The sequence below is a fragment of the Anticarsia gemmatalis genome, chromosome 3, assembly GCF_050436995.1.
Source record: "Anticarsia gemmatalis isolate Benzon Research Colony breed Stoneville strain chromosome 3, ilAntGemm2 primary, whole genome shotgun sequence".
Taxonomy (NCBI): domain Eukaryota; kingdom Metazoa; phylum Arthropoda; class Insecta; order Lepidoptera; family Erebidae; genus Anticarsia; species Anticarsia gemmatalis.
In genome coordinates this window covers 4,879,234-4,903,907 of record NC_134747.1, presented here as the reverse complement: position 1 = coordinate 4,903,907, position 24,674 = coordinate 4,879,234, and the positions used below count along the sequence as shown (strand labels likewise).

Genomic DNA, 24,674 nt, shown 5'->3' with positions numbered 1-24,674 from the left:
TAAGTACATAGAACTTTCTTCTCAATCCACGAGACTGTGGAAATTTTACATAATCTCTGGCTCAATAGTGATCGATCACTGAAAGTATTGAATGGTATCAACGGATAGAACATACTTCATTTCTGTTATATGGGACATACAATTTGATAGACGATATTATTAACATTGTCTTTCGAAAGTCGTGGGCTGAGGCTATAATAGACACATCACCCAACAATCAAAAGGTCCATAAAAACGATTGACGACTAAATCCATGCTTCCTTTCTCCGAATTTATTGAATGAAAGTGCGTCTAATTTGAAATGATCTATCCATCACTAGAGAGATGAACACCTGTGCTTACATTCAAGGCCAATATTATTTAAATAGTAAATACAAGTGGAAGTCGAAAATAAACGAACAGTGTTGACACAGCTCCATACTACCGCTGTTCTTGCATCGTCTGATCATAATTCGGTTTGGCATTAAACCGATTCTTTGCCGCTCTCGTATCGTGTACCGATTTGGGACAATTAAGTGAGAGATTTTTATTCTTCGTAAGATAAAACTGGTATAACACGTGCAGTAATCTGCGGGAAAAATAACTTTCATGTTCATTGAGCCTTCTTCGTTCACTGATTGACAAAAGTGACGTATCAGTTCTACTTCTAAATGAATGTGCAAACTTGTGCTAAACAAAGGATTTTTTTACCATAGCGAGGTCGTGACTTTTTTGCTGAAGTGACATAATAAAACCTTCGAGCTTTCACGAGATCAAAATAATCTAAACAATTAAGCTCGAAGGCGATAATTACAACTAATTCATTTCCGTTAATTAAAATTTTCCCTAACAGTCATTACAGTTTCTGTGCGCTGTCGTTTTATTTTATCTCAGAGTAGCTGTTAGGCGTGAGAACTTATCTTGGATCTAAATTCATCTAATTATGAAAATACAAATTATTTCCACGTAGTGTGTCACTGAGGGCCGATCTAATTATAGAGTTGACCAGTTGTGGGGGCGCGGGTGGAGGGGAGGCCGGTCAAGTGGGCACCTTTCGTCGGAATAAGGCACGCCACAAAGTATCGCGTTACATCTCGCGGTGCACTTGATCATGCCGTTGTCCGCACTCTTTTATTTATAATGCTTTATGTTCATCTTTTATTTTTATTGGAACCACTTTGAACGGCAACCGCACCGACCGCACCGCTTAGCGCTCGCCGCAAACCCCGCCCGACCGAATTAGTCTTACTAAAATACATTATGTTCCGCGTCAAACCACATATAAAATCAATATTCACTAACTATAAACGTCGACGCTGCGACTTTAAAATCGTTTTAGTAGTCTCCAGGCCGACATTAGACGTGGAAACCGCATAACTTTCATTACCATCTACTAAATCCCATACGTTATGACGCATCCTTTTAAGCCAGGTCTAAGTCGATGTTTGAAACTTATTAGAGCAGTCGTTAAAGTGAGTACTGTGGAGGAGCATAAATCGAGTTGGCACGTCAAAATATCAGTGGTAATAGAGCGAGTGGAGTGCGTGAGCGAGGCTGTGCCCCGGCCGACCAATTTATTCGTCGGGACGTCAGATTTCGAGGGCCTCGTTACGACTAAGCCTCCAATTAGACTTATCCCTAATTAAGAGATGCCAATAAATTACCCTCCATCACGGGCTAACGAAGACGCGCCGCACTAATAACGCTAATTGATTTTGAGTAATGAGCTCGAGTTTTGATGGAGCTGATTGGGGGACGCGAGGGGGCGCCATCGATCGCGACTACACTGTCAATATGCGAATGCCTTCGCTGCGCTTGTTCTAGTCAGCTTGTTGTACTTTCTTACTCGGCCGCATTCCTTTAATTTGGTAATTCAATTTGAGGGTATTAGACTCACCTGTGTAAGCACTAGAGAATTTTAATTAATTTGAAGTTGCAGAAATGTTTAAGTAATTTTTAATTTATGCAATTCAGCGGAAGCTTTGTTAGTAAGTCGGTATCAACGAGTGAATAAAGTGCATTTTAGTTTTAATTGAATTCCATTGCCGTAGTGAAAGCTCACGCTTAATTACCGACCGAGACTAAACAAGACCATGTTCTGATAAATTGCATTTAAAACGTAAATACTGCGATTGTTTTGTGCTGCAATGGACGCGCTCGTTAATTTATTACGTCACACCTGTTACTTTTCTACGGCACTGCGTTCAGTTAAAAAGGAGCTGATTTAATAACATGATTCTTTAATAGTGAACTCTTTATTATTAACAGGTGGTTATTTCTTTTTACTTTTTGTTATTCAATAAAAGAGGAGAGAAACAAGACGCAATGTATGTATTTTCAAGGGGGAAAAATATGGTATAATAATGTGTAAACTAACACATACTATACTACTCCTTACAAATTATGTGATGGAGAAAGAGGAAAAATACAATCGATTATATTATTATTCTAATTAAAAGTAAAGTTTGAAAACATTGTCACAGTAATCACGAGGAAGGATAAAAATCGAACATTCCATTGTATTTATTTAAGGAAATGTCACAAATCTAATTAAATTTATTAACACCTATGTGTGAGTTTCCGTGCTTTGAAAAGCGTTCGAGTAAACAAAATTTCCGAATACCTAAGAGAAGGTTGGCAATAAACGCGGCCATATTGAAAAAAATACACGTAGCGAAATGATTTTTCTTGTCATAAAAGAGCAATATAATAAGAACAAAAACATGAGAAACAAGATATTATAAATAAAACAAAAGTTATAAAACAGTTTAATTATAAATGTCGAACATTAATTGTTTCGGGCTTTACCTTATACAGCGTGGTTTAAATGAAGTTGTAGAGCGTGCGCGCGGCGCGGGCGCGGCGTGACTTGCGCTTGCGACTATCTGTAGATCGTATCCGCAGATACATCGCCGCTATCACAATCTCATTATTCCATACAATCCGATTAGTCGTGTCTTCTCTTGTAATTTCGTATAATAATAGTGTCAGTGCTTTGAATACTGTGAGCTTATAGCCGGTACCGTTTAGCTTGTTTTTCGGACGTGCTTAATACTTGATAGTGATCGATTGTTTGTCCATTAAGTGTTATTAAGGTATGTGGTTTCATTTTTTATAACGATTTGACACTTACAGTATGTTTGCGAAAATACCATAACAAGTTTTACAATGTTTATTATGATTTGATTTACACATCAGACCATTAGCGTTGATTCATTTAGGTATCTTATATTTGGAGCTTTTTAAAAGATGTCAAAAGAAGCCAAATCGTAAACAATTTCTTTTAAAATATATGCGAAATGGGTAGATAATTTAAAACAGAGATAAGCTACAGGTTACTAAAATTACTAGATGTGTGAGAAATGATTACGTCTAAGATAAGTAATTCTCGCTTAACTCTTACTAATAGAGACATCTATAAAGATAACTTGAGTAATGCACAACGCTACTTCGAGTCTTTTAAATAAATTATCATGTAATTAAAGGATACATAACTCGCAGCATTCCGCTCTTACAAGTACATGAAGTAAAATAGACGTTTAAGTAAACTCTAATAACACTCCATTTTAGGACAGAGCAAGTACAATATGCCCGTAAAATTATACAAATACCCAATATAACCATTCGAAACACGAATATTTTGGTGTCAAATGCATTTTGCAACAATATAACCTAAAATTACATCTATAACTTCAGTAATTAAGTTGAAAATTGAACGTATCGAGAGAATTCGAATGTCTCCCAATGATGAGCGGGCGACGCTCCAATCTTTGACATTAAATAATGAAGTTTTACTGAGACCACTTACACCATTACTTGTTATAATGAGCTGTGTTAGATAAGAGTAATGCTTTTAATTGGTAGTGGCTCACACGCGGATATATCCAGCCCCGAGTGAATCGAAAGGCTTCATTTTATTACTTTGAACTAAAGATTTACGAAGACTCGGGTCAATTTGTTACGTTGTTATATTTACGACCGTTTAATAAGTGTGAATTATGGTTTAAATGCAATTTTAGCTTTGTATGTTAGAGTGATTTACATTGATTGCTGTTTTCAGATTTAGCTTCAAGTAATTAGATTACAGTTATTTCTATAAGTATAATGTATACATATTGTATATCGTATTAACGACTTGAAAGGAACTTACAAGTTCTTTTATTTAATGAATATAAAAATCTATTTACCAGAGAAGATTATACTCAAAATTTGCTCAGCTCTATATCCCAATAAACAATGTAGTAAATAACCGTTATGTTTCACCAGTGTGCACTAATTCTTGAATTTTAAAATATTTTGTTTTGAACGGAACCTTTCTTTCAAGCACCACCTAAAATAATTTTGATGTCAAGGTATATCCATGAAACAAGTAGGTATCCTTAATAATATTAAGTCTAATACAATGCCAAGCATAAAACTAAATACTCATTAACCAGCGAAAAACTAAAATAAATTCGAACAACATTGATTAAAGAAGCGTACACACAACATTCTAAACAATAAGGCACAAGAGTGAAGAGTAGACAGTACTGAGTACTCCACAGCATCTATTAATAATATAATTAGTAGGGTAAACAAGAACATGGAATAAAGTGAACTTTGGAAGTACAAGGTGAACTCTTGTGATTAATTAGCGAGGTGGCTAATTAGCGAGCACAAGTCAACTCATTACTAACCGTAATTGAAACAAGCAAGCCTTGGATTTTTCTCGGAAAAATCTCCGCTTAATTTTGTCTATACGTAACACCACCATGCTTTGAGTTCACAAAGCGGGACACTTGATTTTTTGTACAACTTATTAAGATTTGTGGGAAATGCTTTGTTTATTTAATTATTTTAATTGTTACAACGAAATGTAGATTTGTTTGGTTCTGCTTTAAAATAATTCTGTGCTTTGTAATCTGTTGTTTATGAATCATTCTTACTAACGAGGTTTGGACGTTGGAATTCGAAAGAATCTTGCGTATGCATAATATCAAATGTATGTAACTATAGCAACAACTGCAACTTCTCCTTTTTTTAGTATGGTAATGACTTAATCATCTTAAGCATAACAATATTTTTTAAAATAAAAATACTGCAACATAACATTTACCTGCACGCATTGCAGCCGTAGCTGTGCTGTGCCAACTTCAATATTATGATATAACCATGCTCTGTAAAACAAAGTCCCGCACTAATAGAAACTCTTGTTACACTATCCTAACATTAACTATTCCGTAGCCAATTTAATGAACCTGTATTTTTGCACATTTTTTACTTCAATTCCCATTTTGCCCGTTGTATTTAATTATAGAGGCAATAATTAAAAACTACACGCCCGCTTTTATTCAAAGTTCTGATACAAATGCATGGAAATGGAGCTTGCTTTTTAGATGGAGCCCGCGGGCGAAATGTATAAATACATTTATTTTAGTGGGTTTTAGTTAAAACATGACCAATTTAGATAGATACATGGCAAATGTAATCACTTTTGGTCGTTTGCTTTTCTCCTCGATTCTGTTTTCACATTTTTTTCTCATTACGAAGGTTCGATTGCAAGTCATGATACCTAATGCTACCGTCTCTTATTTTAATAGTGTATAAAACTAAACTTTCAACAAATATTGTAATGATGTAGTTAACAACTGCAGCTGTACTATTGTACGGCTTTTTAACTTAAAAGTAAACTACATTTTTCAAAAACACTGGCACTTTATTAGGATTTTAACAGTACGTTATGGTTATTGAGTAATTAGCGCTGTGTCCGTTGTTTGTACAAGAGTACTCCGACTACGAATAGTTTGTTAGTTTAAATGGAAAACTGATATCACAGCGTGTACACTATTGTTAAAAATGTTCGTTCGTCAAAGTGACATGACGTATCGAGTCCTCTCAATTAGTGTTGTTTATTCAAACTAGGACAAAATAAAAGAGCATAGCCCAATTTCGCTGACACACTCACATAGATTTCAATCCATAGCTAAAATATTTGTTATACGAACTTTAACTCTACACACCCTTACGGGAATGAATGAATCATTGTCGATTGCTTTGTATGTCGCTAATCTAACAGTTTCATAAAGAATTCTTGAAGATTCGCATCCGTAAGTTATTGAGTAAAAATGCAGAAGTAATATGGAGTATAATAATCTAAACATATATAACTCAAAGGTGACTGACTGACTGACACAGTGATCTATCAATACACAGCCCAAACCACGGGACTGATCGGCCTGAAATTTGGCAGGCAGGTAGATGTTATGACTAGAATCTTGATCAATTCTACCCCCAATGGGATGAAATAGGCGATGAAAGTTTGTGTGGAAATTCTATAAATCACAAACCATGCTGACGAAGTCGCGGGAAAAAGCTAGTGAGTTAATAAAACAAAATATTCGCAACCTGGCCTGTGTAACTTGCAAAAAAAATTATCATAAACTCGCGTTAGTTCTCTTATAGTATCAGATAATACATGCGGTTTACAAAAAAAAATTAGCTAACTTATTTTTGTTTAACATAGATCAACCTACCCTGGTCATTATAACACTCTTGGCCAATTGTATTCAATTAATAAGGTGTCCATTACATTACGTGTAAATGGTAATATGGAGACCATACAATTTGAAATGAAGCCTGAAAACATATCAGTTTAATTACCAGTTGAAATAAATTGGTTCATTATTACAAACCGAAATCGTATTGTCTGTCATATCCAATTATATCCAAAGCTTCTCTCTTATTCATGAAAGGGTTGCTACTCGTGTGGTTTTTCGACAAACTTGGTTCATAATATTTTGAGGTATGCTGATGCTTTTGTTGTCAAGTGGTGATGACTGAATAAAAAGGTTTTAATTTAAGGACTTTATGTTTATGGATTCTTAGTTTTAGAGACGATAATGTGACCAACACTTAGATTCACACCCCCAACACAAAGATCGGCAAGGAATATTATCACGGCATGGAGATTCAGAAGGCTTGTAACATATCATTCCAGCTACTGTGCCTAGTTAAAACCGTTCAAATGCTTATTGGTATAGTACAAATAATGATTGACACTAAGCGCGGATCTATTCGCTAGGAAAATAAATAAAAACCTATATTTATGTTTGACATTAGACCTCCGACTCTCCATGCCAACTTCGCAAAAATTGGATCAATTATTATTTGTCCTGAAAGCGTAACAAATATGCTTTGAACATTATTTTATTCATGATCTATCATACCAAAACCTAAAAGTAAGTAAGCCTGAGTAAGGCTGATAACTATTCAAACAAAAAGGAAGAATGAATACCATCTACATCACAAAGTAAATACCAATAAAACAAAGGTCGTAGAATAGATTTATCGTTTCCGCTTCTGATTGAAATAGACTAAACCTTTTAGTTAACTGAGGTCATTCGATTGTTCCTAGGATATTCATTATTAACAGTTCAAGGCTCTTGATTGAGATAAGTCAATTAAATATAGTGGCTTGCTTTACTTGTTGCGTGGTAAGGAGTAATAAATACTAATAGTTCGTTTATTTTTTTATTTTTATGAATTTCCAAAAAGATCATCTAAGTATCAACATTAAAAATGCAATGCTTCTTCATTTATAGGAATAGGCAATAGCTTTGAATTTCACCACTTTCGAGGGGAGAGGGGTCCAGAAATCCTGCCTTTGAGCTGTTCTCCTCTCCTCCTCTTCTCTACACTTCTTATGGAAGCTTCACACCAGATTTCAACGTTCAGTAGTTTCGGCTGCGCTCTGTGGAAAAGCTATGAAATGCAGGGTATGTTGGTGGCAAGAAAGATCCAAACAGAGGTGAAATACGAACAGCACCGAGAATTTAGAGCCTTAGAAAATGTGGATTTATACAATACTAGCTGACCCGCGCAACTTCGCTTGCGTCACATATAATGCGTCAACATTTTCCCCGTTTTTGTAACATCTTTTTGTTGCTACTCCTCTCCTATTGGTCGTAGCGTGATGGTATATAGCCTATAGCCTTCCTCAATAAATGGGCTATCTAACACTGAAAGATTTTTTTAAATCGGAACAGTAGTTCCTGAGATTAGCGCGTTCAAACAAACAAGCAAACTCTTCATCTTTATAATATTAGTATAGATTAGTATAGATTCTGATTACAGAACATGGATAAAATGAGCTCGGCTCTTAAATCAGTTATAAGTTCCCACGAAGATAGCGGAATATTAATTACTATGACCGTTACTTCCTCTGCATTAGAAATAAAAATTCGCATGTACAAATATGTAAAAAAGCGATAAACTAGAATATGAATTATTCAACTCGCAATCGAGCATAGGTCATACTTTATTTTGTAGGTTAGTTCTTTTTCTACAAGGGTTATCAACAGTTTTCAAGCACATTGAGGAACTTTATATATTACTAGCTGACCCGCGCAACTTCGCTTGCGTCCAATAAGAGAGAATGGGTGAAAATTTTCCCCGTTTTTGTAACATTTTTTACTGGTACTCTGCTCCTTTTGGTCGTAGCGTGATGATATATAGCCTATGTCCTTTCTCGGGTTCAAAATATCTCCATACTAAATTTCATGCAAATTGGTTCAGTAGTTTAGGCGTGATTGAGTAGCAGACAGACAGACAGAGTTACTTTCGCATTTATAATATTAGTATGGATTCTGATCTCTTGCAATGTTATTGTTCCAAATTTACCGACCGTCTCTACAAAACCGGTTGTCGTACATTGATTTGTAACGTAAAACTTTCGCGTTGTATGTCTATGATATAATAGGATACGGGAATTAACCCGAACACACATTTTACCTTTGGATGCATCATGTCAGCCTGCGACCACTGCCTGTGTAACCTGCGCCGAAACGTCAGGCAACCCAAGCAAAAATGCGTGTTCGCGTTAATTTCCGTACATATGCTTTTATACAATCTTAATCAATCCCAATGAGACGTTGTATAAAAAAAATAGAATTCACATTTAATGCACAAAGCTTACAAATAATCAATCTAAAAGTACTTCCCGAAGAGGGAGAACTCACAAAATGATCACTTAAACGAAAACCTAATCACGAAACTACATTAATAATGGACCAGAATAATAAACTTATGGGTTTTAAATCACATTACTAGTTGCGCACTGAACTCAATTTGAAAGATTGGCTAGAGCACCGAAGTGCAATAGGGTGATGGTATAAAGGCGAGATTGCATACCTGAACACTCGTAGGGTTGGAAAACAGGAACAACAACATATCGATAGTCTTAAAACCTTCTTTTATAAAAAATGCCATTTTATCGAACATTATAATCTAAAACGCATGGGTAATATCAGTTTTATAAAGGTTTTTATCTGTGTGAAAGTATAACTACTAATAGATTTACAAACATCATTACATTAAAATTTTATACAAAATTACTACTAAACAAAATTTTGACATTGAAATATAAAATCTAAATAAATAAAAAAATCGTGAATATATACGTATTTATTTTCCAAGTAAGGTTATACACGGGGCATTACAATACGTTAAACAATTAAACAATAAACAACTTCAATTGCCTGTAGTGTCAACGTTTATGCAAATAGTACTAGTGCTTAGTTATGTTATTAATCAAATGATTGCATAAAATTCTTCGTCGGAACAATAAATTAATTTATCATTGCAAAGTTACCTGGCTCTATCTGTGCAAAGGTTTTTATATATTTTTTCAATGTATATAGGTCCAGTAGCATACTAATTAAAACGTACCTACTTATAGTGAGATAACTTATTTAACTACAGACTCAACTTTGATAACCCTTAAAACATTAAGAGGTCAGCAGTATCATCATTAAGGGAAAACCTAAAAAAATAATAGTGCTATACAAATTTGAAACTGAATCGGTTGAGAATCAATTTAGCGTGGCGTTTGCCCACTTATCGAGCATTGTTGGACTGAGATACTCGCTTTGTGACGTTTCCCATCCCTACGGGCGCCCAGCGGGGGGTGTTCGATGATTGATGGCTGGTCGGCTGCACGCCGCGAGGGACCGGGACGGAGATATCGGCGAGGTGTCGGACCTCTCTCTCGGATGCACAGCGGGCTGGCCTCGTAATTGAATGGCAATTACCTGGGCTGTAAATATGACACAAGCGCGTAATTGTAGGAGTGGAACGCGTGAGGCCCGAGACCGCAGTGTGAATGCAGCCTTTGAGATGAAATATTGAAATCACGTGCGGTGTCTCTTCGTGCACCCCGGCACACGGCTACCGGATCTTTAATTACACCATGACTCGTTTAATTTCATTAACTTTTTGTTAGTTTAAATAAAAGAGCTTTTGTTGTGGTATTTTCGTTGAATAAAGTATCATGTTCGAGCCGAGCCATTGTTGATGTATGCGTAGGAGTTTTCAAACAGCTGACATTGTTAAAGACACTTGACTCCGGTTTACAGTCCGGGCCACTCCAAAAATGTTAATATATTGTGACATAGACGTATTATTCAACCGACATTTTTTTAACTTTTGACCTGTTTTTTACTTCTTTTTTAAAAGGGACCTTTGTAAGTTTCAACAAATTATAAGCTTTTGAGCGTGGGTTCGATCTTGAGTATTTTGATTCACTTTTTCCAGGAAAACGAAGACGTCGGAATAACTTACATCAATGTTGTCATTATTTTTCAAATTCTGGTAGTTTATGGTTTGAATAATAAGATCACTAGCGACTCGCTCAATCAGTATGACCTCATTTCTTACATTGTTAATCATTGTTGATTGATCCTTAAATTACGTCACCGGCTGAGTAACCGAGCTGAACCGAAGCCGCTGGCGTCGCGAAGTGAAAGGCTAAGCAATACATAGTACATACCTACTTAATTAAATACAAGTTCTTAGCAATACGGAACAACTAATATTTATGGTCATTAAAATATGGAAAGTTTGTTATTTTTAGCTGTTAATTAAATTTTTAATTTACATACAAATAGTGGGCACATGTCGGCAATGCGAAGCAACTGTTACACCGTTGCGCCCGAGGCACCCTCGCCACCTGTCCTACGCGATGGGGTGTCTACTCACATACATATTTGCACAGTGCAACGTGTACTGGCGCTGCTCGCTGCTCGTGCACCTACACCACACCGTGCTGTCTAATTAAGCCACTATATTTTATAGCCACGTATTCAACGTCGTAAGTTTCAGTTAATTAATAGCTCTAATAACCCACATTAAAGTTCTAAATAACCCCATCTTTGCTCGCACGCTACGCTCGCCAGAGCCAATTATAAAATATTTCTAGAACATTGATTCCGTTAAAATACCACACAGAGCTAAAATCTAACACGTGCCGTACCTACATGACAAAACGCCAGGAGTCAGGTTTTAATTGGCGTGGTGTCGAGTTCGGACCAGAGGAGTTTGAGGGACGAGGCGCGGCCCGCGGGGGGATAGCCTCTCGCCCGACACTCAGTTTTTCTCTCACCCTCTACAAAGCAACAGGTGGTTCGATGAACTGCCGAAATTTCCGAAACCGAGTATATCTATTCTATCATACGGAAATATGACAAAGCGTCCGCCGATACTTTGTCTCGGAGTAACATCACGCAATGGGCATTAATCAGGGCCACTTTAATATCAATCGTTCATTAAAGCGAGCCCCCCGCACAATCGTTCATTTAGAACGTTCTCACGCCTCATTAAAGTCTTTTTCGTGATTCGGCGACCGCGTCTACCGTTTCCCGGAGCACAATGAGCGAGTGATTCGGCGGCGAATAACGAGGGCATTTTGTCGGCCGCCTCTCACGTCCGACGCCTTCCGACGCTCAATGAAAGTTTACCTGCAGCCGTAACGAGCGATTTGTCCCCTGGCCCCGGCCCCCGCGCCCCGGGGCCCAAATCAAAGCCCATTCACATCTGCATGCCGACACAATGCTGGCAATTAGGCCGTGCCTGGCCCTACAATCGAACGTAATGCGCTCTCGTTCGATGACGCCACGAATGCCTCGTCCTTGGTCTTCCGATATCGGAATCTCCTTTGTTGTGTTTTGTTTTGCCAATTAATAACAGCTCGTGATACGAATACATGACCATCATCCAGATCCTCCAGCTAACTACAACAATGTATACATTTCCATGAACGCTATCAGTTGTTCACAGTGCGATCATATCGAACAATATCCTCCAGTTTCTAAATAATAACTAACAACTTCCGCTGGAATTGAAATCATTTCTATTTGTTTTTTGCTTTGAATCAGACATTTAATTATAGAACGGAAACTAAACACGAATGTATAATGCCTAAACTCTACAGGGTAATTAAGAACCGCACACATTGAAACAGAGGCGGATAATTAAGGCTTTTTTTCATAAAACCACCGGCAAGGTTGAGGTCAGGTTTGTCCCCGTCAACGCTTCTTTTGTGAAGGCAATTTGCTTGCCAGAGGTCCGGGTCAACTGCACACCGTAAATCTTTACACCTGACTATGTATCACCAACTTTCTTCAAGTTTAAAAGGGACTTTCTTAAACACACTTTTGAAAAGTTATGAATAGCGTTCACAAAAAAATTTTGGTAAGAATCGTAGAAACTTTGTGAATTTGAAGAATAATTAACAGAAAAAGTGGAAGTATCAGAATGTAACGCGTGCTTTCAAAGAATTTGGCACCAAGCCCACTTGAACGCGGATTTACGAAAACTACTACATTACCCCCAGAAACTAGCGTGGATTTATATACGATACCAATTTATCATGATAAATTAGTTTAGTAGTTTTATTACACTATCAATTCAATTAATAAAAATGTATAGTTTTAGTGGTAAATGCGACTATCTCTAGGAATAAAAAAATACTCTACAAACATATTTTCAATGTCGAAAACACGAATATGTACATTGTACAATATAGAGGTACCTACATATAATATTGAAATAAAGTTTATCTTGAAATTGCATCAAACAAATTCTTCAATCTTCCGTATGTCTAAAAAAAAAATGCTCTAATGTGCTTATGCTGCTAATTGTCATTATCCCTCAGACTAATTAAACGTTTTTTCAAACTAACACAAAAACTAAAGCCATTACATATTTCTAACACAAAATAGGCTACAAATGGCTAACAATAGTAAATCTTTAAGCAGTTCTAATAAAGTTGGAAGTAGTTTTAATAAAGCCGCGTCCCTTGGTAGCTGGCAACCGTCAGCGTTCGACATTTAGTGCCATCGTAATATACTACAAGCGCGGTTTGTCTTGCCCGCTTTATAACCATAATACGTCCAACTGTATTTCGTTTAACACGAATATGATATTTCAGTACGATTTTTACGATTTCACGAATACCTATTAGTATTTGTAATGCTAAATTAATTTTGTGATTATTACTGCGACACTTGCAATTCTTGTAGATCAGGAGATCCCAACCTTTTCTTAGTCCGGGACCACTTTTGTATTATTCTTGTTGGCAGGGACCACTATGTAAGTATCTTAAAAATAAAGTGTGATAATAATCCTGAAAATTTTAAGTCTTAAAATCATTCGCGGACCATATTTTGATTTCCACAGGCCACTGGTTGGGAACCACTGTTGTAGATATTAGAGTTGCGAAATTTTAAATGTTGTTTGGATGTTTGCTTCTCAATCACTCCAAAACTACTGAACGGAATTTAGCTGGTATTTTGTTTACAATATGGATTAACATATAAGATCCTTCTTACTCTTGGAAATCTTTCAACGCGAGCAGTAGCTAGTTATTCATGAATATGAGGCTCATACTGAGACTTATAGATCACACTATCAGCAGAAGTTAAATCCATAGTTGGATTAATAGAATTAACTATCCTCTTAGGAGCTTTTAGGCTACGCCTTTAAAGCAGTAAACACTCACAAATATCTTAACTACTAGTTTTATACAGAGAATATTATGTGTACTTAAAGATGCCGTCACATATCAAAACCGCCTAATTCAATAGTTTTCTTACTTCAAGACTTTGATAACAAACCTTAACAAAAATTCCTTAAGTACTCATAACTCAGCCACATTTTTTCTGCTCTAAGGCCTTCGACACACTGGTACCTTGAGTGTATGTTACGTGCACAAATCACATCGTGTTGACAGCGTGTGTAGTGTGAGCACAGCACTTGAGGTTAGTTTGTGTAACTGTTGCTTTGCGTGGCTTGTACGTGCGCGAGCGCATATTAGCGTAGCTACTCGTCGAAGCCGTTATGACAGGTGTAAACTTACTTGCTGTTGACTTTGTTTATGTTTCCCTTGTTAAAAATGGTTTTAAGACTAGGTAACGTAATATAGACCTTGTAATGGATTTACTAGTGTATTTCAGGTACCCATAGATCAGAATGGTTCATTGTGCGTACGCACTAGAAGGAAGACTTTGCTAAGACTAGTACTAGAAAGTTAATTTACCTCAAAATGTTATTCTAAATCCATAAAATGGCAACTGAAATGTAGAGTTTATTGTCGATGTTCTCCGATACCGCTTGTAAAAACTACAATGAATGCAAAAAATACAATCATATAAATTGGTAAAGACATTAATTTTCCTACTGACCAGAAGAAGCGGCACAAAAGTGCGACAACTATAAAGTATTATGTCCGTTAATATGTAGCTAATTGTAGCCACAAAAAGCTCTCTATTACGTTGATTGGCGCACGTGGACACGGCGACAATGATCCAATAATTAACAGAGGACAATCGTGCAAATGTCGTGTGGGTGACGAGAGCGAACACACGGGGGCGCTGGCGTGCCGTGCCTGCGTCATTAAGGAGCATTCACTCCGGCCGACAATATTCTTCATTTGCGTACCGGCCGTCATTTGGCGCATTGTGACGCCCGCCCTCCGCTGCACCGGTGCAGTGTACCACCGCCTTAATTGTACCCTTGTCTCGTTGTTACCAGTTTTAGACGTGAATATGTTTAACTAATCTTGAAATAAGACGTGTGCGTTTGTAAATTGTTGTCTCGCGGTGTTTTTGTCGTTCGATGTTTAGAAAATTAACGGCACACACACAAAACGCCTTTACAAACCAAAAGATAACTATCATGTATACAATTAACATTAATGACTAAAAGTAATCTATACTTGCCTTAGGATTTCTGTTAACGAATGTTGCAAGGTAGCAACATGATGCAAAAAAGCTCTACCACAGAGCTTTCAAGCGAATTTTCCAATTTTGTCAAATATCATCATTCTTTGCAAATTCAGGACTCCGAACACTACACAATAGTGAATTGAATACCGGCAATCAAAAGCAGGAGAGCCACGATGGGAAGTAGAACACCTGTAAAACTATTTTTACAAGCAATTTTATACACAATATATTTATATTTACACAACCTATCTAATTAATGCAGCTGTCCATCGTGCATTTAAATAAAGCTATTATATTTACAACCTATAGACTATTCTTACTAATAGAAGAGCGTGAATATACCATAACATTATAAAACTATTAGTAATAAAATATTCAACAATCAAACTATTCAGGTATAATAACCATTTGGGAGCTCGGCAGTGGCCGCGCCAAGTTAAAAAGTCAATTCGATTCTTTGGTTTTAGGATTTCGAAAATAATACTTTAAATAACGTTCGTTAGTTAATTAACTTTTTCATAGTTTTTACTTATTATTGCTTAACTTAGGAAACTATAAAATTGTTATTTTCTACATACATCGTTATAATAATCAAACATTAATAAAAAGAAAATTAAAAACCAAATTACAATGAACAAAGTTTGCCGGCCACGTACATAGTAAAAAAACTCTCAACTTGGCTCTACTTTTTCAAACACAGTTTATAGTGAAAATTATATTATTCCCAGGACCTGTGTTCTCACCTTTATTAATTAGGAAGTTTAATATTGGTAACACAATCACCTGCCTCTAGGAAATCGCGACAATCTGATTTTCGACCTTAAGACACGGAATCAAAGTTGAAATTGTACAGTCTCATTGATTTAATAGAGCAACGAAGAGGTTGTGTAACGGTGCATTTGTTTTCGTAATAAAAGCCTCGATATCTTTGAAGTGAGTCACCGATTACCACATTATATTCATCTAGACATAATGCCCATGATTAATAAGGGCCATTAACTTTAAACAAAGATTAATTTGAAAGCGGAGCACTACGAAGATTTCCCCGTACCACGAAAACTATGGACGCTCAGCCGTTTTATTTATGAGATGTATGGTAAATGTTTTATCAGATCTTAAGTGTTCACAGAAACATTTGAAAAGTTTATTATGAAAGCTGTGGCCAAATAAATGTGTATATTATGAACGTTTTGTTTGGGTGCGTAAATAGGTGGTTTGAGTGTACACTAGGGCGAACGAATCTACAAAATCTTATTTTATTTTACTTAAAAATAAATAAGTTTTTTTAATCCGAAGTACCTTACTACCTGACGGCAAACTTTTTTTTTGAGTTGATGAAAGGGATACATGTCAAAACTAAGAAAAAATAGTAATTTTAGGGTACGAAATAACATCGGTTACGAAATTTAATTAATTTCAGTAAAAAGTGAGAAGATATCAAATTCTAAGTTTGAGAGGTGTATCATAATACGGGTCGGTGGTGCGGTGTGGCGGGTGTAGTGTTGTGCGCCCACCTGCGCCCGCGCCGTTGATCGATCGGACTAAACCGAATTAGTCCGGTAATGCCCCGTCCATGAAATTATTGAATTAACCACAAATACCGACCTCTTTCTTGTAGCACGACCAATAAGGTGTAATGAATTTCCTGTAGGGATGTGTGTTGGTTTTAAAATCAAACGAATAATATTCCTATTGTTATTTTTGTACATCAAAATATTTTTTCTCATATTAACTACTGTAAAAGTGATCTATAGAGACCTTTCGAGACTCGGTTTTGACAATACATTGATGCAAAAAATGCACGGTTGAACATAAAATATTACAAGCTGAAATTAAGTAAGAGTGTCAACTTGAAAGTCTTCGCACTATTCATATAGGGGATGATGATAAGTATTTCAAGTCATCAGGGAATTTATTCTACACTCAGTCCCCCCTAAACTATTTTACTTTACAACATATAACAAGAACAAAAGTACTTTTATAAAGTTGATGTATCTCAATTTGAATGAAAACATCCAACAATTAGAAGTAAAAGTTCACAATCAATTCAAGTCTAAACGGTTGAACTGCACGAAGGAATCGCATCACTAATTCCCTTTACCTTAGTTTAGCAGTCTCGGCCCGTGGGAACGTAATAAATGAACTTAAAGGATTGGGTTCAGTAGTCAACGACTAATCGACATCAATTCTATTGCTAAACTGGTGTTTAATTTAAGTTTTGATGCACGTGGTACGTGCTTCCGTTTCTCATAATTGATATTTTATTTGCGTAATAGTGGTTTTTTTTTGTTACGATTGTTGCAGTGGATGGTTGAAATGGTTAGATGATGGTGGACACTGGACAGTTATGAAAGACAAATTATTATTTTTTAATTAAGTATAAAATAAACTTCTAAATTTTATCTAGGAAATGTTTGAAGCTGAACTTTAGGCCTAACTTCGCATGCAAATTACCTACGGCATGATCAGGCGATTGTTGACACCGTGTGGATCAAATGACAATTATAATAGTATATTATGTATGTACATTGTACAACATCCGGTTAAAACTGATTTTTACCAACAAACAATAAAAAAGTTACTATTCCTTTCATAATCTATCATTTTCAGAATGAGTTATTCGTTTTTCCTGTGGAATAATGTAGTATCTCAATAAATGTCACAAGTGATTAATATGCACCAAAATGTATAAAATAGCCTTGACGAGCGAACTGAAGTGAGTCAGTCTACATCAGAGTTGCCATGTACAGCCGTCACTCGTTTGCGAACATCTGACATCGTCAAATAACTCACTCAGACTTTATTTTACTTCTGTATGCAAATGCACCAATTAGCGGGTCTTATGTTTCTCGGTAGGTAATACTCATTATTTCAAGTTGGGATTTTTTCCTGCGAGAGTGGAGCGTACCGCAGCCGCGGCCGCTGTAATTAACCATGAACGGGACCCGTCCTTCAGCGTTTGCTTATTAACGTCTAATCTTTGTTGGCGCCCGTCGATCTTAATTAATTCAATTAAAGTATTAAGGAGTAGGTGAAGGTTGCGGTCCTCTCACTGAAATTTAAAAACTTAACGTCGCCGTCGTCGTAACGACTCACCGAGTATAGAAGGGGGAGGCGAATTAATCAAATAATACCGCGGAGGTGAGGGGCCGGCGCCTCCTGCCCCGCACCCCCCGCCGGCCCCGCGCGCGACCGCGTGGCTCAGTCTCGACCGAAACGCCGCACGGGGAAGTGTCGTCGATCCCCACAAACATAACTACTTTTTTCGAAGTTCTCTGTACAGTTTTGTTTTAAAGTTTTACAAGGAAGTTTTTGTGTGACCGGTCTTTTATCCCGTCGAACCTAAAAGTTAAGAGACTGCGCTCGGCGGTGTAGTTTCTTGAGTTCATACGTTTATTGTGTTTTTTTTGTTATTGTTAAGTTTTTTGTTTGGTGCATCGTGCCGGTCCGCAGACCGGCGGTCCCTTCGAGGCAGCAAGCCTGGACGCGCGGCCTACAGACCTCAGAGGACAAAGCCTTTAGGTAACTATTGGGAAGAAGTTAGGTGGTGGACATGTAACGATCGAACGCTCTTGGCGTCGAACTGCAATGCAGCATGTTTGTAAACAGACTGCATCAACTAATAAACTATGACACGTCGGGCTCATTATAACAATAGCAGTAGTGTTAGAAGTACAAATAATAATTGTTCGTGTTGGTGCTTGACACTTGTTTCGGCTGCAGCCGGCGATGCCGGCGACGGCTCGCAAACTTCAAACACGACCACGTGCTATTTCACTGATTGTTTGAGATGAATGACAGACTGACGGCTGTTTTAGAACTGGAATAAACTTGACTACCCATGAGAAGTGAGCATGATAAATGACAAAGTTAATCAATGACAGAATTCTTCCTTTTTTTAAGGATGATGCTCCTTGTAGTTAATTAGTTGTAAACTGGGTACACTTATTAGCGAATGCTGTTTATTTTTAATCAAAATGCACGAACAAATAATTAATAAATCACGGAAATTCTTAACGAGTTCCGCAAAACTGTAAGAATATTTGTTTATAATAAAGTTTTTATTCTGGTCTTTTGTTTTGCCCAAACTTTAAACATTACAATTAGTTTCAAGGTGAATCGATTTAATTACATCTGATCCTAGCGATTAGAAAATTAAATCTCTTTTCAAAAGTTTTGAAAAGTTTATCATCGAATGAGAGATGATAATAGACTACCCCGTACAACAGTATCTCTAAAATCATTAATTAATAAGCAACTCGTGAGCACAACACTAATTATTTTACCGTCAGGTGAAACTCAATTACTAAGAGATAATTAAACCATCAAGGATTTATTTACTTTGAACATCAATTTTCTTTAAAATAAACCTACTTTTAATTAAAGCTTAACGAAAAACAAATAGAGAAGGAGAGAGGCAACCCTTGCGTACGGGCGCCACCGACCGCCTCGACACCGCCGCCGCCACCACTCACTACGCTGACGTCGCTGTTGCTATTGATGGTACATCACTGTCTTACACTGATTTCAGACTGACCATACTTTGATCAGTAGTCATGTACCTATGTACTGTATTTGATGAAGATCATCATTATGTGAACTCGATTATGGTTTAAGAAAATTTTACGACTAGCGGGGGAGCGCAAATTATTTCATCAAATCATTCGTAATAAGACGGGTTAAAATTAATTTAAAACATGTCTAAGCAATATTATACGGACCACTTCATTTCATCGCCGGTTTAATTAAAAACGAGTGCCCGCTCCCCCCTCGTTTTCGGGTTGGAGTACCCCCTGCGCCCGCGTGGGCGTCTCGCTCCGCTTATATTTAGATAATTGTACAATCATCTAAATTAATGAGTCTTCTCGTCCGGCCCTGGCCTCTATTGTATTATGTTTGCGCTGCCCGCAGAGCGGATACACGGTGACAATTTTAATTTAAAAATTCTAATTAATCCATTATTCATTTCGTGGTTGACTCCAAATTCTAAATATTTCCGAGAATTTTAATTTCAACGCTATTATAGATTAACGTTTCATTATATTAAAATATTATTAATGGAAGCATAATATTGCTATAATATTTATATACAGTTATAAATAACGTCACGCTTTTCATTTTCTATAATGCGCTTAATGGCTTCTCTATACTACATGATTAAAATTTATTTGTTAGTAGCACGGCAGCGGTGCGGCGCGGAGGGAAGAGTACAATCTCAGTGGGTGTTCATAACTCCCAGTTGACGACAGTGATAGAGCTCAATGCAATTAAAAGTTTCACTACGTGCGTGGACGAGGCGCCTCGCGAATCTACCTTAATTTATGCCAGCGATAAGCCCAAGTTATGAGAGCCAATTAATTACTTATTTTAACAAAGATTCTGATTTGGAAATAACTGCTGATATCTTTAAATATCGGAAAGCTACGTTGGTATATGCTATATCCCTGCAGAGTAAACAGATTAAGTTTATGAAACAAAAGCAAATTGATATCTCGCGCATGAGTGGTTTGTAAACGACAACCCCGCTGATGGACAAATGGAATTAGTGACGCATCCATCATCGAATGCCCTCGCCAAATTAAATGCATCAAGCAACAGAAGGACGTGGCATGGAGTGGGCCGGACGCTGGACACCCCGGAAGGCCCGCGGCGATCAGCCTAATGAACCCGTACCACCCCGCACCCTGATTTATTAACGAATTAAATGCATTCTGCTGCACCCTCGCTAAACCAATGTTTTATACTTACTGTAGATAATTGATAGGAAAAAGGGTTGCTTCAATCATAACAGCATCAAATAACTTATTACAAATCCTGCAAATAATATTTCTTTATGCGCAGATAAAATCCAAAGATATAAAACCTCAAAACAGATAATGATAATTTTACTTAGTAAAACATTACCGAGCAGAACATAACCAGTTCCGCTTGGCTAACTCTCTACCTACACATTAGTTCCTTACGTTTAAAGAGCAACTAAACAACTCGCTTACTATGCAAATAAAGCTTGCACACCATGCCACTTCTAAGAAAACTCACCAAATTCTATTTCTGAAACAACAACGGGACATTTGAAACATCGATAGGAGAATATAATTCGTGTAAAATATTCTGAAACTTGGTATTTTGTCTGTGATAAATTTCGAATGAATACTAATATATTTAATACTCTAGCCAGACGCTATTCTAAAATGCGGGGTGCGACAGGTGTACGTTCCCATGTCTCTCTTATAAAAGCCTTTTATTCAGACGAGGATATTCTGATGCCACAAATGAGAGTTGATTGTTAAACTAAGAGGATTACCAAGTATCAATGACATCAATATTTAATATAAGTTTTATTTCATTTTAAGCCCCGAATATTCAGAAATACTTTCACGAGTTATGGTCAGGCGATATGGAATTCTGTATTGAATAAATTGAGACGACGTTGTCGGAGTCATATTATTGTTGCATGTATTATTCAGAGAACAGGCCGGTAAGGGACGGCGCGCCTTCAGACCTTAAATATTAAACACGCGTTAGATGCCGCCCTCACTCATCGTCCGACGTCTACGGCGCCCTGATGGTACAATCATTGGCCGACAACTTGATAAGCTTCGCAACTGTTTTTATCTTCGTGTATCAAACTCGCATCGCACATATATCAAGGACCAGCTGTGTGGCAACATTTATCTTGAGTTATAGCTAGACGGCAAAGTAAATCTCAGGCAAACTATTTAAGGCTTGAATCGGAATTCTCATTGAGGCAGTAGGCTCGGTGGAACACCTGCTATGATATCGCGCATGCCCTCTCCCCAGTCCGTAAGTCCACATTGAGTAAACCGGTTTCGATTACAGGTTATAGCTACCTACTTATCCGTTTGGCGGAAACGAACCTCTCACGTAGCTTGTTGTGCATATTCTTAATACAATGTACAATTATATTTTTTTGTTTATAAACTGTTTTAAATAAGCACCTAAGTAACGCTGTAGTTTTTCATCGTCTGCTCGTTGTGGGCGCTATAATCTGCACTAGACACACACACAGATATGTACATCGATTTATCGAAGTATCTAAGTATAGGCTACTTGAGCCGTTATTAGAAATTGTAGAGATATTTACAAAGCGATTACCAATATTACCCACGTTCCGGGAAGAAGCAATTCAAGTCCCATACAAAAATAAACAAAGTCAACCGCAGTTTATTTGTTCTGTAGGTAAGAGGGTCTCGGCCCATGAAATAATGATGTTTGAAGAATTTAGGAACAACCGTTTAACCTCTATCATAATAACGAGACGCGCATCTTTGAATGAAAGAATTTTAATATAGCTCAGTGTTCTGGAGAACAACAGAACATAGACATTAACTTACAGTCAGATGTACAAGTTTGTTAAGCTGAGTACTGTAAATATTTGTTTTAAATACAGGATTTCCTTATATTATCCATTACACAAGTTTAAAGATTTTACATTTGTAAAGCGGATTTGCATAGTAAATATTGCAATTTTTGATGGTTCGATCACGGAAACGTTATATACGTTTTTTTTATATAGATTCTACACTTGAATTCCTTCTTCTTTACTGATATTTACTAATTATGAAATTGCCTGAACGGATTGATATAGACAAACAAATTATAAAGTTGCAGATAAGTGATAATTGCAAAGAAAGTTTTACTGGAGAAACAACAGCAAAAAATGTTTCTAATAAAATATTTCCGGATTTTACAGATACTGTTTGACATTTACGAGTATATAAACCGTCTGATTATAATCATGGGCATTTCAAATTTCCTAACTCGAATTGAACGCTCGGGCATGGGACAGCTGTTATTCAGCCTCTATCCAAAGAGAACGATGATCTCCTTAATTTCTCTCTGCGTGCGGCCACTCGAGATGTGCCAGTCATCCTATTTGATTGTGCAGGGAATTCTTCTCGTAATTGCTACTAATTATTGTTTTGAGGGCACTCGGCAATATGAACTGCTGTAGATTCATGTGGGCCTAATCGCAGTGGATTATGCTCTATTGATTGTAATTATATTCAACATTAATATCTATTAGTCTCTCATCGACTTAAAAACTTTGAGATTAATTCCTTAACTGAATGAACCCTGTGAATAAAAAATGATTTCATTCTGTCTTTTTTAAGTTTTACTTTATAGCGTGCTCTCGTGCACAGGCCCATCTAATACAGCGCGACAAATAATGAAACAGGTTTTATACAGACCAAGTTTTTTTATTACTTAGGACCAAGTCTTTATTCAAGAAAGTGGTTACATGATCAGGCAACTTAAACGTATCGGAGAGATTGCATCCATTGAAGGAGTTGAATCAGTATAAAATGTAAAAAAGGGGTTGTAAAGAATAGCTATCCTTGGCTCATAATGGCAATGAGCGTAGCAGAGACGGGACCCATATTTCACCGGTCGCCATGGCAACTGGCGCGCCAAACACCACAGCCGTGAGATATCTACACCGGCACTATGCGTCGATATCAGCTTCAATCTACGTACACTAACACTTTCATAATAAGAATATAATAGGTACCTAAACAGATTTTAGTAGTCGATAGGTGTTTCATAACGTAACATTGTAAAGTATCCTGTTACAAAATTGTGAAATATAAAGTAATACGAGTAATAGCACGCGTTATTGTTTTAGTATTATATTATTATGTCCATTGTTGTATTGACCTGATTTACGTTACAAATTATTTAGCATTGTTCGAATTATAATGCCTACGCTTCTACGGTAAAACATCTAGGTGCTTAGTAATATATTTGGCATATGTATTTGTGATAGCACCAGTACGCATATTTTTTTAAATATATTAGTTTTTAGTCCATCATATCCTTAGGAATCTAATACGATAAAGCAGCGATGATAAACATATAATTCATTATTATGAAAATCATAAGTCAAGTTTAGAACAATTTGTTGCTTCATTATCGGCGCGTCCCGAGCGCTAACAGCAACTAAGTAGATAACAATCAGCTGAAGGCTTGTTCGAGACACGAAATTAATTAAAACAAGTTTGTTCGCGGATCCTATGCAGGGCGAACAAAGCCATGCTGAGTCACTAGCTAATTACACCACGGCAGACGCCAGCGAGGCGCCTTAAATCTAACATTATCTTGAGTTTCATTGCTACGAGCCCACCAGCCGCCGAACATTATCAAAACACCATCATAATCAATCTAAGACAATCTAACAACTATCATTCCCCCGAGATAACAGATAAAAGAATTAGCCACTCATTTGCAAGTCATATCAAAAATTGAATCACCCAAGACGATAGCCCCCGCTCTCGAAGGGTTGAAAAATGTCCTTTCATTGACGCTTTCAACTCGCCAATATTCTTTTCCGAGGCTTTTCTGAAGAATATTGTGGTGATCGCGCCTTGTCATCGGGAATTTTAATTATATTCCGTGATTAATTATGTGTAACGAGTAAAGACGGGCTGTGGCCTGTGATAGCTGATTGATGAGGATCCAAGAAGTTCTCAGTTTAGCGAGCTCCTTCCCGCGGCATTGTTTCGCCTTTAATTGTTACTTTAAACGCTATATTTTGTTTCATTGTTCCCCGCATAGTGAACGTTGTAATTTGATTTATTCGGCACACTGAGTCATTGTTGTTATTAATTTTATAATGGTGAAGACAATGCTCGTATT

At 36.9% G+C, this 24,674-nt stretch overlaps 1 protein-coding gene across 2 annotated transcripts in view; it reads left to right on the top strand.

The window, feature by feature from the left end:
- The window catches only part of LOC142987267 (LIM domain transcription factor LMO4), a 145,987-nt gene that overhangs the window by 37,720 nt on the left and 83,593 nt on the right, over nucleotides 1-24,674 (top strand). Inside the window, exon 1 of one of the 2 annotated variants that reach the window (XM_076135919.1) lies at nucleotides 18,215-18,539. The exons of the other annotated variant lie outside the window; for it this stretch is intronic. The gene's annotated coding sequence lies outside the window, so the exon portion shown is untranslated. Of the gene's footprint in view, nucleotides 1-18,214; nucleotides 18,540-24,674 lie in introns of those variants that run through there. 2 annotated transcript variants of the gene reach the window in all.